Source organism: Schistocerca americana, chromosome 2 (genome assembly GCF_021461395.2).
Source record: "Schistocerca americana isolate TAMUIC-IGC-003095 chromosome 2, iqSchAmer2.1, whole genome shotgun sequence".
Classification (NCBI taxonomy): Eukaryota; Metazoa; Arthropoda; class Insecta; order Orthoptera; family Acrididae; genus Schistocerca; species Schistocerca americana.
In genome coordinates, this window is record NC_060120.1 from 712,380,102 (window position 1) to 712,394,815 (window position 14,714).

Below are 14,714 nucleotides of genomic sequence, written 5' to 3' on the forward strand. Positions count from 1 at the left end.
CTACACGCAGCAGACGAGCTCTGAACTTGCCCTTTGGAGATACGCTATCGCTATAGTTTTGTAGTTATTCAATTGAAACTTCTCACATCTTTATGATTATAGCGGATCTCCCTTCTACTTAAATTTAAACATCCTAGCCTTATTTATTCGCCTACTTAATATATCTTGCTTCCTTAATTTTTAAGACAAAAACCAGAAAATCATGAATTTCAACTAAAATCTTAATTTGTGAGATCCAAAGTACTGTTTCTATTAAATTATTATGAAAAAGGAATCTAAATGTAAATTTTTAAGTCTCTAGCTCTTTTCTGTTGCGCCAATGATTTTTACAGAAAAACGTGCAAATATTGAAAATGGTTAAAGTTATTGAACTGACATTCAACACATATTGATTTAGTATTACTCCTGACATGGTAGAAAGGTTTCAGGTTATTTACTTGATTTTTAGAGTATTGCGCAACATTTATGACGTCAGAGCTAGTTACAGCAGACTAGGCTGGCACACAATGGAAAGACTGATGAGAATTTTATAAGGCGTGAGTAGGCTGCTTACGCCGGCCGCGGTGGTCTCGCGGTTCTAGGCGCGCAGTCCGGAACCGTGCGACTGCTACGGTCGCAGGTTCGAATCCTGCCTCGGGCATGGATGTGTGTGATGTCCTTAGGTTAGTTAGGTTTAAGTAGTTCTAAGTTCTAGGGGACTAATGACCACAGCAGTTGAGTCCCATAGTGCTCAGAGCCAGTAGGCTGCTTCCCTACAGCATGTCCAGGGACAGCGATGGCATAATGCTTACTCACTGCGTTCGAAAGATCACTACGATGACAGGTGCATACCATCAAGATGGTTTGAGGACAAACTTCAAGCACTGCAGGGAAAAACGGCCGGAAATGGCTCCACATGTGCCCTTGCACCAAGACAACGCACCAGTATATCGAGCATGCGCGATACTATAGTCTTTTCCTGACAAAAACTTTGAAATGATTTCTCATGCTTCCTACTCACCTCACCTGGTTCCTGGCGACTTTTGGCTGTTTCCAACAGCGAAAGACGCTCTTTGTGGTAGAACATTCACTAGCCGTGTCACCACTGCATCAACAACTTTCCAGTGCTCAACCCAAACTCATAAAGAATCGTTCGCAGCGGCCGTAGGAATTATGGCATCGATGTTGTGTATGGCTGCAGAGATATTAAGTCGAGAAGTGACACAAGTTTCACAGTTTTTGTGTGATTAGATTGTTAGAATGAAAAAATGGAGATGTCATAACTTGAATGCTCTTAAAATATCACGTCACTGACCAATGTTTTGGAGAAGCAGGAAAAATGTGGATGGTGAGTAATACATCAAAAGAATATTATCTGGGAGGTGTGGACCAAGACCAGGGCACACGCTGTTGAGACGGGTAGCTAGTGAGGCGCGTGGCGGGCAATGCAAACGCGCAAAGCACTGAGGCTTCTGGAACAAACTGAGCCCTTAAAGCGTTGCTTCAGATGCTGCGTGAAAAATACGCACAACAAAAGGCTCATAGCACTGTATGCAAAGTTTTACAGTCCATAGGCAGATCACTTAAGAGAAGTGCCATTGTTATTCCTCCAGCAGAATTATAAAGCCAACTGCCACTTTGAACGAGCAACTAGGGTGGTGGAGGTAATGGGCAATATTATCATCGCCTACTCACGGAGTCTTGAAGCTGCTCTCGATCTGCAGGCTTCTCTTCGCTGACGAGTGGAGGATTTGTTTGATTGTTGTCGCAGAAAAATGTGGAGGCAACAATGTATTAATGATCAATACATTTCTCAGGCCTGCAGTCCCACATGCTTAACAGGGAGCTGCATCAGTTTCGGATATTAACAGTGGAGCCTGTGTGAGATGCACTGGGGAGAAGAGCTACAGACAGTCTGCGGTCACCAAGGACATTCCAGAGCTCCACAAAGTTACTTCCCAGGAATAGAGTCGTCTACTGACATGAACAATCGAAAAAGTTTTTCGTCTCCCTCAAGCATAGCACGTATTTTTTATCGGAAATCTCTTTCTAAATACTATTTTGGTTGGTTGATTGATTTGGAGGAGGGGACTGAAAAGCGAGGTCCTCGGTCCCATCAGATTTGGGAAGGATCGGAAAGTAAGTTGGCCGTGCTCTTTTAAAGGAAACATTCCGGTCGGCCGGAGTGGCCGAGGGGTTCTAGGCACTTCAGTCTGGAACCGCGCGACCGCTACGGTCGCTGGTTCGAATCCTGCCTCGGGCATGGATGTGTGTGATGTCCTTAGGTTACTTAGGTTTAAGTAGTTCTAAGTTCTAGGGGACTGATGACCTCAGCTGTTAAATCCCATTGTGCTCAGAACCATTTTTTTGAAGCATTCCGGAATTTGCCTGAAGTTATTTAGGGAAATCACAGAAAACCTAAATCGGGATGGCCGGACACGGGTTTGAACCGACGTCCTCCCGGATGCGAGTCCAGTGTACTATCCACTGCGTCACGTCGCACGGTACACTACTTTGGCAGTAGGTAATAGGTAATAGCTACGTGAGGCCACTTAGGAAACGGAGGCGAATGCAAAGCTGCATTCTCAGTACTGTTGAGTATAGTGCATTATTGTCCAATCGTGAACCAGACAGCGCAGTATGAGCACACCGCCCAGTCTGTCAGCATCTCTCAAACGGTAGTTAGGAGTTCGGACCGCGCACGCATTGTATCTACGTTGCGAGAATGGTTGTGAGCACGGGAAGCTGTGCGCCAAATTGCTGTACCCCACAGTGAAGTGATTTCAACATTCAACGGCTGCCGTGAGACACAAACAACCTCATAGTGGCCCGCGACCGACAACACTAGCTGATGTCTGCTACCAACAAATTATGGCTCGCAGGCTCCCGGAGCAGAACACAACAGGATTGCGAACTGCCATTTTGGCTGTACCTGGGACACAGTCTACACACGATCAGTTCGACCTGTAGGTGTCCATTATGAACAAAACAAACCAGAATGAAATTTTCACCCTGCAGCGGCGTGTGTGCTGAGAGGAAACTTCCTGGCAGATTAAAACTGAGTGCCAGACCGAGACTCGCACTCAAGGCCTCAAGGCACTCAAGGGCAAGTGCTCTACCGACTGAGCTATCTTTCTTTTATTTTTTTAGGGTCTCCCAACTCCCCTTTTAGCCCTTCCTTGCTCTCATCAAAAATGCCTTCATCGGCCTTTCTTCTTTGCCATTCAGGAAACTCAAAGTAATGTGACTCCTTTTTTTCCGAACGACAACACAGTTAGAGTTCTAGAGTATTAAATTGACATGTAGAAATTGGTATGTGTTGGTAGTACACCTGAGATACGCGTTTCATTTGGCAACGGTCACGTTGGACTCGTGACTTTGGTTTGCGGTCAGTTCCCTTTGTTCTCTTGTTATTTTTAGAGAAGGTGGATAAATGGTAAAAACTTTTCTCTTGTCCATGGATTGGTGAGAATCGCTTGTTTTTCACGAATGATGTGTTGTTGAGAGTCACGTATTGACTCTGCTCCCTCATTAAAGATGTAGTAGAGGAAAGAATATATAAACCATGTGAGTGTTCTTGTCTTGGACGCTGGAAATGCTTTAACGTTCATGTACAGTAATTTCTTGCTGTTGATTTCAGTAGCATTTGTTGATAACAATCTCGCCGTTTTAACTTTTGGTGCAGCCTACAGTTCGGTGAATGGCAGTGTCAATCAATCCACAGTGTGGCCAGCATGGTTGACTAGTTAGCTTCTTTTTGGCGTGGCGCAGCTGTTGCGATTAAATCATATATAAAAAGTAAGCAGCGGAGCGCAACCGCGAACTTAAGGATCTGTCTGCAAAATTTGACCAGACTATTTTCCAATTTAAGTCTTTATGTTTCGTCTGGTTGGCCGAGGGGCGTGGAGTAGTGTTTCCTATGATTTCTAATATTTTCTTCGTAGTATAGATCCGTACATTGGGAGTGTGCGCTAAAACAGGTGTTGTAGTTTGCAAGGCGCAAATTATACAGGATTATTACAAATGATTGAAGCGATTTCACAGCTCTACAATAAGTTTATTATTTGAGATATTTTCACAATGCTTTGCACACACATACAAAAACTCAAAAAGTTTTTTTTAGGCATTCACAAATGTTCGATATGTGCTCCTTCAGTGATTTGGCAGACATCAAGCCGATAATCAAGTTCCTCCCACACTCGGCGCAGCATGTCCCCATCAATGAGTTCGAAAGCATCGTTGATGCGAGCTCGCAGTTCTGGCACGTTTCTTGGTAGAGGAGGTTTAAACACTGAATCTTTCACATAACCCCACAGAAAGAAATTGCATGGGGTTAAGTCAGGAGAGCGTGGAGGCCATGACATGAATTGCTGATCATGATCTCCACCACGACCGATCCATCGGTTTTCCAATCTCCTGTTTAAGAAATGCCGAACATCATGATGGAAGTGCGGTGGAGCACCATCCTGTTGAAAGATGAAGTCGGCGCTGTCGGTCTCCAGTTGTGGCATGAGCCAATTATCCAGCATGTCCAGATACACGTGTCCTGTAAGGTTTTTTTCGCAGAAGAAAAAGGGGCCTTAAACTTTAAACTGTGAGATTGCACAAAACACGTTCACTTTTGGTGAATTGCGAATTTGCTGCACGAATGCGTGAGGATTCTCTACCGCCCAGATTCGCAAATTGTGTCTGTTCACTTCACCATTAAGAAAAAATGTTGTTTCATCACTGAAAACAAGTTTCGCACTGAACGCATCCTCTTCCATGAGCTGTTGCAACCGCACCGAAAATTCAAAGCGTTTGACTTTGTCATCGGGTGTCAGGGCTTGTAGCAATTGTAAACGGTAAGGCTTCTGCTTTAGCCTTTTCCGTAAGATTTTCCAAACCGTCGGCTGTGGTACGTTTAGCTCCCTGCTTGCTTTATTCGTCGACTTCCGCGGGCTACGCGTGAAACTTGCCCGCACGCGTTCAACCGTTTCTTCGCTCACTGCAGGCCGGCCCGTTGATTTCCCCTTACAGAGGTATCCAGAAGCTTTAAACTGCGCATACCATGGCCGAATGGAGTTAGCAGTTGGTGGATCTTTGTTGAACTTCGTCCTGAAGTGTCGTTGCACTGTTATGACTGACTGATGTGAGTGCATTTCAAGCACGACATACTCTTTCTCGGCTCCTGTCGCCATTTTGTCTCACTGCGCTCTCGAGCACTCTGACGGCAGTAACCTGAAGTGCGGCTTCAGCCGAACAAAACTTTATGAGTTTTTCTACGTATCTGTAGTGTGTCGTGACCATATGTCAATGAATGGAGCTACAGTGAATTTATGAAATCGCTTCAATCATTTGTAATAGCCCTGTAATTGCTGGCATCCTCCTGTCACCTCTGTTTCCCCGCAATACCCCATCCAGCTTTCAGTAAGTCCGACCGATCGACTGGCAAGTTTAGAGTATTCAGCAGATTTTTCACTATAAGGGCTAAACATTTTGCCTCACAATCTATTAAGGCTACACTGCCCTCGGTAAGTGTTTTCGTCAGTTGATCCCTAGCTACCCGAAACAAATTACCTTTACAAGTGAATCAGCCTATGTACTTTTCGACCTGGGCGATATATTTCCGATCGAGTGGTATGATTCGAGCAACATACCACATTTTCGCATTTGATCCTTTGAATGATCTTTAACTGCCGCGTACTATGTGCCAGAAGCCACCTCTCAAGATGTCGGCCATTCCTTTAGAATTGACTGCAATTAACTCGTCGATGTTTTTCCGGAATTTCACTCCAAGCACTTGCATTTCATCACATTTGGTAAAGGGATGTGGCACAGAATGAGCACATTTATTTAGCCACGAGAGCTGCGTTTTTGCGTTGTTCATCTTCGCTCCTGCTGCTTCGTTATAATCGTTCATTATTGCTAATATTCCTGCGATGTCTTAAGGTTCGGTAATTATTATGGTAACATCATCAGCGTACGCGCTCACGGTGAATCGCTGCGCGCCCACATGTAATCCTGGGAGTGTGGCGCTGATGGTACGAAGTAAAGGTTCCAAGGAGACGACGAATAGAATCATAGATTAGGGGCAACCCTGGTGGACAGATCGTTGGATCTGAAATTCGTCCGTGAAATGCCCGTTGATTTGCACCTTGGAAACCAGGTGGTATTGATTCGGTAGATTGTTCTTGTAGGTACCCGAAATGCTGTAGCACACGTCCTAGATACTGTTGGCTGACGTTATCGAAAGCTTTTTCTAAATCTATGTTCAAAAGTCCTAGTGGTTGTGTAGGATGCTGCTATGGGTAGAAAGTTGTATCCCTTAAGGAACAAATGCCACCGATAATACTTTTGTTAGGCACGCTACACGTTTGTTCTGGTCCGAGGATATGTGGAAGGGTTTGCTTTAGCCGTGCCGCTAAGACACGAGAAAGTGTTTTCGAGTCAGCACAAAATCCGCCATGGAATCGGTTTATTTGGAACAAGCACGATAATTCCTGGTTCCTTTTCAGAGTAGGGGCGTCCGAATCGCTGTTTCTCCCTCATGGCTTTCATGAACTCTTTCTAAACAATTGACCAGAAGGATTTGTAAAATTCGTAAGGGATACCATCTGCTCCTGGACTTCTGCACTTTGGTAAACCTTTGAGAGCATTTTCAGTTTCTTCCTCAGAGATTGGCGCGGACAACATAGTGATACTTTCGTTTGTTAAAGAGGACGTACAAATGCTTAGCAGGTGTGCTGTTCTGAGAGCATCAGATGGCTGTGCACTATACAGTCTTTGGAAATGTTCACCGATCCGTTCGCGACGAATAAATTCGTTCCCATCTGGAGACAGTATATTACTTAGAAACCTCTGTTTGCACCTTTTCCGATCTCTTGTGAGATGATAAAGACTTCATTTCTCATCTGGTATAAACCCGTAATCCTTGCAGGTGAGAATTCTCCCTTCTAGTTGCTTTTCCTGCAGTTCTAACATTTTCTTTTTGAATTTTTTAAATCACTTATTCGATCCTCCCCGTTGTCTACTTTTGTTTGCAGTTCACGAGTAACAAGGTAGTAGTACTCGATGTTATTCCTCTTGTTTTGATTAATCCTGTAGGCGACATTGATAAATAGTTTCTGGATACCAGGTTTTACAAGGGTCATCCACACTCAGTAGCGTCACGAAAGAAACGTTTCCGACTAATTCACCATCTGTAACGGGCACTAAACTCTGTTTTAACTCATGGTATGTGGAGCAGGGTACAATTTAGTTTCCAATAACCTCTACCAAGTACTTTGGGACGAGGGAAACCTTGTACTCTAGCTATTACAGTGTAATGGTCGGAAAGGCTGACAGGAATTACGTCGTTATCTTGCATGGTTATGCCCATTGTGATATAGATTCGGTCAAGCCTTGAGGCCACCGCTGCCGAGACGTACGTATGGTGAGTACGTGTGACGCCAAGGCGCTCAACCAGATCTTTCATGTTCAGGCCTGTGATCATGTTTTGCAGGGGACCACAGAAGGACGTTGTGCATTTCGAATCTATAGCCATGAGTACGGAATTAAAATCTCCTGCGATGATGATCTCGCCTTTCGCCTGCTTCAGATAATACGCGACATCTTCAGTAAAAAAACTTTGCCCTTGCAGCTCTGTTATTTGACCCAGAGGGAGCGTAGAGACTTAAAAGAGTTACACCATTCCGAACGTCTTTGACGATGCGTCCTCCCGGCTCTTTTTCTACGTCCCGGAACTCTAATCCATCCCTGGTTAAGATACAGCAACCCCTGCCGCCGACACCAACGTTGTTGTATACATTATATGACGGAAAGGAACCTCTCTCTTCGCAAACGACTTCTTGCAAAAAGGCAACATTGATAGCATTAGTTCGAAGAAATTTCCTCAAGATATTGATCTTTTTTTCAGTCCTTACCCACAAATATTTAACGTTAAAAACGCGAGTACTCTTTTGGTTTTCCATATAACTAATTACACGTTTTCAATGTTTTGATCCAGGGTCATGTGATGTTGGAGCTAGTTGCTTATCTACCTTTCCTTTGTCTTTTCGGTGTTCTTTCACTTCTTCAATCTTGGTTTTGTTACGTGCAACGTTTAAGTTCGGTTTGGGCTTCACCCGTGACGGTTTTGCTGTACTTTTGGGTCCGAGCAACGTCTGACTGCTTGGCGGCTTGTTCGAGGTGTCTAACGGTGTCCTCAGCTGAGCCGTCAGCGACAGGGAAAGTGTTTTGGAGACGTGACCGGCTTTGGTTCCTTGTTTACTGTATGCCTTGTCAGCTGTTGAGGCCTGGCTCAGCTCCTGTTGCGTTGTAGCCTGTTCTGTTCCTCCGTCCGTCGGCTGTTGTTTACTTTCCTGTTCCTGAGTGGCATGGCTGTGGGAGTCCGTGACGTCTGGTTTAGGTGACTGATGTAGCATAAGTACTTCTACAGAGACTGTCACAGATGTATCCGCCTCAATTCCAACGGGGAAGTTCACTAATTTATCAGATTTCTGCTCCCTCGGTTGTTGGGAAGAACTGTCACCATCGTCTTCCGCTTCGGAGTTCGAGTTTTCCTTTTCCAAAGGCTGCTTTTTGCTCTTCTGAGGTTCAATGGTAATGAGATGGCCATCTGCTATCATTTTGGTATCACATTCTTGTGGCGAAATTACCGAGTCACCTACTTTTACACGTGTTTCTTGCGTAGGAATTACAGGTTGGACTTCAGTGCTTCTTCCACTTTCCTCGCCATCTGCCTGTACATTCGGTGATGCTTTTCTCGTCCCTTTCATCAAAGAACGGTAGTCATCAAAGGTTATTAGGGATCGTTCCGTATCCGTCATTTGGGGAACTTCACTAGTATCTCACAGTACCGGTGGTTATCATATCCTGTAATTGCAGTCTGGTACGTTTTTGTAGATTGTTTCTCAAAACGAACACCCGCTGTGGACAGTTTTCGCGAAGGTGTCGTGGTTCATTACAAACATGACACGTTGGTTTCTGTCCGGGATAGATAACATTTGCCTTGCAACCAGGTACAGTAATGTGGGATGGAATGTCAATTTTAACAAACACCTGCACTGACATGATGCCGTTATAATACTGGAGGTTGTACCTGCTGAACCACTTTTCAAATTCAGTGTGATTAACCTGGCCATATTTAGAAAGAACCTGTACTAAATCATGATTACCTAGTTCAGGAGGAAGATTCAAAATTCTAACAGTCTTTAGCTCACTGTTAGCATTACAAATTCCAACAAAACAGAATTATACAATTTGACAAACCCTCAATACTTTTCACTATCAATCTGGGTGAATTCAGCATTATCTCCTGAAATAGCAAAGTTATCATGCAACCAATTATGCATCTCCAATGCAGTGGGCTGAACATGACGAGTATTCTTGTCGAACGAAAATCTTAAAGTGTTTTTCCTGAGAATATCCGACATGATGAACAAGGGGGCAGCGGAAAACTTCGCTAATTCACCAAACAAAAACGGGGCTTATATGGCAATGTTCAGTACTTAAAAGCCGGCAGATAAACAGCCAACCCATTAATGCCACTTGATAACACTTCTCCTATGCACTAAACGTCACACAGCGCTGCACCGCTAAGCTGCATTCGCACTCTACGAGGAACCACCCTCGACTACTACCCAAGCACGACACATGACTCACCGTCACAGCTTCACTTCCATCAGTACCTCACCTCCTACCTTCCACATTTCACAGGAGCTCTCCCGCGAGCACCTGCCAACGAAAGTCAAAAGTCACGAGTTCGAGTCTCGGTCCGGCTCACGGGTTTAATCTGCCAGGAAGTTTCATATCAGCGCACACGTCGCTGCAGAGTGAAAATTTCATTCTGCAAAGATCTCTAGCTCGTGGCTAAGTCAAGTCTCCGCAATATCCTTTCTTCTAGGAGTGCTGGTCTTGCAAGTTTCGCAACTGAGCTTCTATGGAGTTTGGAATGTAGCAGACGAGGTACGGCGGAAGTGAAGCTATGAGGACGGCTCCTGTGTTGTGTGCATGGGCAGCTCAGTCGGTAGAGAGCTTATCCCCAAGAGGCAAAGGTCCCGAGGTCGAGACTCGGTCCAGCACACAGTTTCAATCTTCCAGGAAGTTTCAATAATACAAAATTCTATCACCTCAAAATTCTATCACCGGCGTGCGCGAAGAAGTTGGGAAATTGGAACATCTGCGTCGAAATCTCTTCACCGAAGAGTGTAGGATTCGTTTGACGCAGATTGAGGTGTCGCAGCGATTAGGACACTCGAATCACGATTGGGAGGATGACGGCTCAAATCTGCGTCCAGCCACCCATATTTATGTTTTCCATGAGTTCCCTTCATCACTCCAGGCAAATGGCAGGATGTCCCCTTGGAAAGGGCACGACCGATTTCCTTCGACATCCTTGCAATATTCCGAGCTTGTGTTCCGTCTCAAATGACCTCGATGTCGACGGGATAGTAAATCCTAAACTTCCTTTACTTCATTCGCCTGACACATGATGATCGGCGAAACAGAGTACGGAGGAGACCAGGTATCAACATACGTCTCAGATGTGCAGTCCCACCATTCATCATGGAGGCGTGTCAGTCATATTCTGGTCCGATATCACGAACGGATCCCAGATGCATCTCATGGTTGTCGAGAGAAATTTGAGGTTTGCACAGTACCGGGACAGCATCCTCCGACCTACTGTCCAGGCTTAAAGTCTTCTACGATAAATTCGTTTTTCAGGACGGTAATGTATGAACAGACCGTGACCACCTCGTAAACCCCTTCCTCCAGAAAGGCAGAAATCAACCAAATGCAGTGTCCTATGGTATCTACTGACATGAACCCGACTGGGCATGCTTGGAACCGCTAGAAGCTTGCAGTGCGTCGTCGCATGAACCCCTATCGCTCACTAGATGTCCTCAGACGGACAACCTTCGAAGGGTGGGACAGGTTTGATCACGTTGACTCGACCACTTTGTGGGCAGTGACCCAAGGAGGATCCCAGCATGTTGCAATGCACGTGCAATAACAATATTTTATTTATTTTATTTATTTATTTATTTATTTAACCTGATCAGATTAGGGCCATCAGGCCCTCTCTTACATCGGACCAGTGTTTCACACATGCAGCATTTCACACATCAGAGTTACATCATGAACATAGTTTAAATGAGAAAATTAGCTTACTCTAGTGACAATATGAATAAAGAGTAGTGACTAAGACCTAATAAAGTAAATGCGGAAGTATTTTTACAACAGTTGCTATACATACAGATTATGATAAAAGCAATAATAATAACAGTAAAACAACAAATCAAATAATAATGATGAATATGACTAAGACCTAATAAAGTAAATGCTGGCAGTATTTTTACATCAGGTGCTATACATACAGATTATGGTGAAAGCAATAATAATAATAGTAAAAAAAATCAAATAATAATGACAAACATGAGAAAGAGTGGCAATAATAATGAAGGTTTGTGCAGATGTACATTAATATATTGGGGTGTAAAGTAGATGTTTACTAGTATAGCGAGTTTTGGGTAAGGGAGGTTTAAGGAGGGGGAGAGAGGGAAGTAATGAGGTGAAGTGCACTCATGTACAGAGGAAGGCATTACTGTTGCTTAAGTAGATACGTCATTAACTGTTTTTTGAAGCCGGTCATGTTTTTAAGTTCTCTAACATAACGAGGGAGGTTATTCCAGAGTCGGGTTCCCGCTACTGTAAAGGACTTGGAGAAGGTGACTGAGCGATGCAGTGGAACGGAGAGGATTTTATTATGATGGGAACGTGTGTTTTTGTCATGTTGTTCCGACATGAGTGTTAGGGAAGAGGAGAGATATGAGGGACAGTGTACATTTATAAGGCAGTAGATGAGACAGAGTGTATGGAAATCTCTGCGTTTGTCTGCACGCAGCCAGGACAATTTTGCATATGCTGGTGAAATGTGATCAAAAAGTCGAACGTCACAGATATATCGGACGCAGGCATTCGTGACCAGTTCTAGACGTCGGGAATTTTCCTGAGAGAGGCCTTGTAGGATAATATCGCTGTAGTCAATGATTGGGAGTATAAGCGTTTGTACTAATTTCTTTTTCAGATCGAAAGGGAAGAGTTTTTTATATTTTTGTAGGACATGAAGGGATGCTGATGCTTTTTTGCACACTGCAGTTACGTGCTCTGTCCAATTTAGATTTTCATCAATTATTACTCCCAAACTCTTTGCTGATGGCGAGAAGTTAATATTTGTTCCATTTAGGATAAGAGGTGGTACGGATTCCCGATGTTTTGGGCTAATGAGCTTAGAGTGACCAACAAGTACCGCTTGGGTTTTAGATGGGTTTAGTTTTAGACCTATGTCCTGTGCCCAGTTTGACAGCGCATCGAGGTCAGTATTGAAATTTTCAATAGCTTTCTTGAGATTGCTTGGTTTCGCACTTAGATACAACTGAAGGTCATCAGCATACATATGGTATTTGCAATAGGTCAGGACCGATGACACATCATTGACATAAAGAGAGAAGAGTATAGGACCTAATACTGAGCCTTGGGGAACGCCTGACACTACCTGCCGCCATTGTGATTTTATATCCCCAGACAGGACGCGTTGCTGACGAGACATCATGTATGAGCGAAACCATTGCATTGCGCTTTGTGAGAAATTTAGACCGCTAAGTTTGGCTAGTAAGATGTCGAAGTCGACAGTATCAAATGCTTTGCTGAAATCTAAGAAGCAAATAATAGTCGCTTCTTGTCTGTCCATGGCAAGTTTCAGGTCATCTGTCAGCTTTATCAGAGCGGATGTTGTGCTTCGATGTTTACGGAAACCTGATTGGTATTCGTCTAGTAGGTTGTTAGTAGTTAGGTAGTTGGTGAGCTGGTCATGAACTATATATTCTAAGGCCTTTGATAGTGCAGGAAGAAGGCAGATGGGGCGGTAGTCAGAGGCTGCTGTGGCGATGTCCTTTTTAGGCAGTGGCTTAATTTGTCCCAGTTTCCAGGCCTCAGGGAAAACACTTGTGATTAATGAATCGTTGAAAATGTCTGTTATAGAGGGCAGTAGTTGGTCAATAATAAGTTTTACCATCTGGATAGTGATACCATCATGTCCAGTAGATGCTGATCTAATCCGCATTATGGCTTTCTTGACAGTACTGCAAGTGACGTGCTGTAGATAGAATTTTTCTTTGCTACAGTCGTTCATCCCAATGAAGTAATCAATGATTCTCTGTTTTTTTTGCGGATCAATTTTGGTTGCAGGTAATGTGAAGAATCGGTTTAGTTCTTCAGCTGGGACCATGGGATTTTCTGCAACTTTTATTTTGCCTAAACCGAGACTACGGAGATTTTTCCACAGGATAGCTGGTCTACATCTATTGTCAGCTAATGTACGGGCATGTCTGAGCTTAGCGTTTCTCACCGCTTGACTGACTTTGTTTCGTTTCTGCTTGTATACAGCGTGATTTTCAGGTGTAGGGTGTATCTTGTATGCTCGATGTGCAGCATCTCTGAGATTCATGAGCTGTTTTAGTTCATCAGTCAGCCAAGGTGCAGGTTGCCTTTTTACTTTTCTGGTCTTTATTGGAGCATATTTGTCATATAGCTGAGTAATTTTGTTAGTGAAATCGTGGAGTTTGTCGTTTATGTCCATGAGGGGAGTAGAGGTCATCCCCCAAACTATTTTTTGTGCCTCAGTTTCGAGTTCAGGCAAATTTATGCGTTTGAGGTCTCGGTATGTAGACAGTTTTTGTTTCTTTCTAGGGCATTCTAGTGAATACGTCATGGAAATGATGTCATGGGCAGACATGCCAGGCGCAGATATTTGAGAGGTGCGGATTATTCTGTTCGGAGATTTCGTTGCGAATATATCTATGAACGTGTGACTGGTAGTCGTGTGATGAGTAGGTGCCAGCTGAAGTAGCGTCATATTTGAGGAAGAAAGCATCCTCTTAAATTTCCCAGTGGAAGGACTATTGCACAGAAAATTAATGTTAGTGTCACCAGCTATAATTACATGTTCATATGACGATTCGAGACTAGAGAGGGCAGTTTCGAAGCAGGCGAACCCACCTACTTTAGGAGGTTTGTAAAGGACACATATTAAGCACTTTCTGTTAAGTGATTTGATCTCTATGAACATATATTCCACTTGTTTATCTACATTGTTGTCGGATGTGTGTAGTACTGTAGGTGACAAATCAGAGCGTATGTACGCCCCTACTCCGCCCCCTCGTCTGTTGCATCTGTCGTGCCTGAGAAAGATATAGCCATCTAGGTTTACGGAAGTTGTAGGAATACTTGGTTTGAGCCAAGTTTCTGACAAAAGTATTACGTGTATATCAGCAGCTTGAAATATATATTTGAACTCGTCGAAGTGAGCTGGCAGAGACTGGACATTTGCATGTGCAATATGCAGCTTGGTGCGTTCGGGTGTTGATTGCCCGAGGAGGCTGCCGACCGATGTTTGCGGGTCGTGGTTGGCGGTGACAAGAGGGTCTGGCATGAGGAATGCGGAAAGCGTGTGAAGGAGAGGCGGGTGAGGGAGTGTCCTCCCAGTTCTGTGCAGTGAAAGCGGCCGGGAGGGGGTAGGTCCCCGGGGAGACAACGGGATCTGCGGCCAAGGTCAGCGAGGTCTGCAACGGTTATGGAAGTAGCAGTGGGCTGGCAGGGGAAGGAATTTCGCTAAATACAACGGGAGTAATCTGCACGTTATGACATAGTGTGATATTAATTCCACTTATGAGGATAACAACTAAAGTATGATG